Below are 3,532 nucleotides of genomic sequence, written 5' to 3' on the forward strand. Positions count from 1 at the left end.
CAGTCACCACACAGGTAACACAGACAGACTTCCCCTGTACAAGTATTGAGGAGTTTTACCTTTTTTGGGTCCATGTTGAACTTCTTCCTTCCCATTGCCACATGCCTACTTTTCTGTAGAGTTTTACTGCAGAGTGGAAGAAGGTCAAGGTGATAAGAAAGAATGGCTTTTGCTATGATCAACTCACATCTTCTAATCAATAATGATAACAACTCTGGTCAAAAAGACAAATCACACAGGATCACACGGGAAAATACCACCACAAAACTAAATCCATTTTATCTATTAACACTAGTTTCCAATATCCTTCATTACATCAAGCAAAGCAATTTCACGTTGTTATAAATTGTGTGCTAATGTTCAATTTTTCTGACAGTCAAAAGCTGAAGTAGCATTTCTCTGAGCAATAAAATGTTAAAAGCTATGTGATAAATTAAAAGCAATTACAGGAACAACATCAAAGCCTTTCAAAATGATCACAATCCTCTCTCAAAACATTATAATGGTTATTAAATAACATTGCTGCACTGACATATTGCTCTGTTATATTGTATTATTTTGCCTATATTTAAAAAGAGAAGAGGGGGTCGTTATAGAACCAGTTGTTGGGTGAAAGCCAAATATGGCATCAATCCGAATGTTTTAGAGAAGCTCATTAAGAAAGCAGGTGTGAATGAAAAGGTGATGTGAATATACAGCAGTAAGCAGTGGAGCCCTGTATACTACAAACAAAAACAAATGTGTCATGTTCATAAAGGCTGTTGAACTGCAGCTTATACGATAAGCACAGAGAGATCACTGTGCCTTGTGCTATGTTGATTATCAATGTTGAAAGCAGTCAGTTCAAGTCGGTGTGAGGACAACATACTCTAAAACAGAAAAATAGGTGCAAAAAACACATTTAAAAAATGCAACTAATTACAGTGAAGAAAGTAATAAAGTGATGATGTACTGGGGTATGGACACAGTCCATCACAGTGGCAATCAAAGCTACAATCCACCTCATTGCCACCAAAACACCAAATCCAATATTGTTTAGAGTAAAGTAGCAGTGTGGCTGTGAATTTTCTTCTTACCTGCCCTCTGTACTGGTCTCCAGTCCCTCCACCTCCAAAATGGCCTCTCTTAATTCCTCTCTGAGCCTCTGGATCTCCTGCAGCAGGACGCCCTTCCTCCTACGGATGTCCTCCAGCTCAGAGCGCTCCTCTGGGCTCAGGTCTACTGGGACTGTAAGGGAAGAGAAGAAGAATGACTCCAATGCTGCTGCAACACATATGACAAATGGCAACGGTGCCCAAACAACCTAAGGCACAAGTTGTCTTTATTAGAAACATAAAAGCATAACAAATACGACTATTTTGAGAACTATATTGTCACTCAAATTGGGTATGACCAATTCACTCTATCAATATCTTACAATGGAAGGGAGTGGAGGGAGTGGGATTGTAGCAGTAGTAATTGTGGTTTGCAACAAAGGCAGTCAAAGCACAAAGTGACTGTAAAACTCAGATCCTGAGGTCAACAACCAGGTCAGGGCAACATGGTGCTATGCAGCAGTTTATTGTGGCCATGTTAAGTCAAAGTCCTTTACATACACTGTATTGCCAGTTTAGCAGGTACATCTATCTTAAATTAATGCAGTCTAATACAACAGCCCTGCGATAAATCCTACCTTCATAAAGGTTGTAACATTCAGTTATGGGTTGAAACTATTAGAAAAGATAAAGTATTAAAAGAAATGTTCATCTATGGTGCTAATATTCGGTATAACCTCACTGATATATATGGGATACACTTAATATTTTCTAAAAATTCTCAGCATCACAAAACAGTTCTATAGCACTGTAAACTACAGATCCAAAATAACCATATAGTTAAATCAACACCTCCCTCAAACAATTTCAACTAAAACTGAACACTATAATCTTCATGAAGGCAGCACTGCTGTTGTATTTAACTGCAGTAGTTTTAGTTATGTCAACCTTACATACTGGTAATTGAGTATATCTTCTGAAAGCTCCTATAGTAAAGTCTATATGCATCATCCAGTCCATAATATAGTTGTCATTTACTAATGCAACGGTCCTGCAATAAATCCTCTCTTCATGAAGGTTATAATGTTCAGTTGTTATTGAAAGAGGTGTTGATTCGATTTAATGGTCATTCAGGAGGATGTAGTTTGTGGTGCTGTCTAACTGTATTGCATCATACACGGGAGTGCTTCTTTAACCCTCATTGATATAAATGATGTGGACACAATGACAGTATGAAAAATGAACAGCACCACAAACTAGATCCTTCAAATGATACCTCTCTATAACAGTTTCAACAAAAACCGGACATAAAAACCTTCACACAGGTAGGATTGCAGGGCTGTTGTATTTGCCTGCATTAGTTTTACCTAGGTGTACTGTGCGAGTGTGTAGTTGTCACATTTTCTCTGTTGATATATTTTGCACAAGAACGACCGGTTTTATCCAAACCACCCGGGCATGGAGCTTACAGTCGTAGCTTGTGATCAGCAGCACCCAAACCCTCCGGACCAGTGTTTACTCTGCAAAACAAACAGCTGCTCTACAACACCACCAACCACGCCCACAGTCTGGATTACCTGTACGGTTTGAGTCATACACCGGCGGCCAACGCACCGATTACAGGAGGTTTCAATCGAATAAGGGATACGCAGTTTTGACAAGCCCTTCTTGTGTAACTTGGAGGTAGACTGGGTGTTAAATGTCCACCGACGTTAGCTCCGAGCAGTCAAACAATCAATATTGAGTTTGCACCAAGCTAAGCTAAGGCATATTTGTGGCTTATCTTAACCACAAAATTGTGTTTTACATGTACACCCACACTTTCGCAAAGCATATACGGTCAATACTTTTCGTTAAAATGTTTAACGGAATTATCAGTATGTCACATAAACTGAGCCATTCGAAAATACAACTAGCCACAGTTAGCTAGCGATAGCCTGTGCAAACAGCTAGTCAGTAAGCACACTTACTGTAGTCCAGGTCATCCATTTTTGGCGCTTTACTTTTAGGCATAAATATTTCAGAGTCGACTGTCATTCAATATCAGAAAATTAGGGATATATCTGTAAATATATCCTCAAAACTAAAGGGAAAAATAGACAGACCCCTGGTGTCGAAACGTTGGGCCGGAGACAAAGAAGGTGGCGACACCGGAAATGGTGTCTGACTTTCGAGTAGTCTACTTCCGGTCAGTGGTTTTTCAAAATACAATCCGTTATAATTGGTAATGCAAAAAAGAAGTTTAAATTGGAGTAATAGTATATGACCTAACAAGTGATAGGATAGTGCTTTTTAATTTATGTATTCCACATTTGCTAGGCCCTATGCTGTTCACCTTACTCAAAGGTAGAGGGGCACCTATTTTTCATAAATATTTTATAAACAGTTAACTTTTACAGTTTGTTATAAATACAGAAGGTAGTTGCACACCTCTCTTAAGGGGCACTAACAGGATATTTTCACAGAGAAGTACAAATGTTCATTGTTTCAAAATAAGA

General features: G+C 38.7%; 1 pseudogene across 1 annotated transcript; it reads right to left on the reverse strand.

Moving 5' to 3' along the window:
* Nucleotides 1-29: 29 nt before the first annotated feature.
* Nucleotides 30-3,175, reverse strand: LOC111646615 (cytohesin-2 pseudogene; annotated as a pseudogene). The gene is made up of 3 exons (XR_015438726.1): nucleotides 3,005-3,175; nucleotides 1,077-1,227; nucleotides 30-126 (listed from the first exon to the last, which is right to left on the reverse strand). The product of XR_015438726.1 is annotated as a cytohesin-2 pseudogene (transcript).
* Between the last annotated feature and the right edge of the window lie 357 nt (nucleotides 3,176-3,532).

The sequence above is a fragment of the Seriola lalandi genome, unplaced genomic scaffold, assembly GCF_002814215.2.
Source record: "Seriola lalandi dorsalis isolate HSWRI2012SDOR001 ecotype SW California unplaced genomic scaffold, Sedor1 jcf7180002033887, whole genome shotgun sequence".
Lineage (NCBI taxonomy): Eukaryota > Metazoa > Chordata > Actinopteri > Carangiformes > Carangidae > Seriola > Seriola lalandi.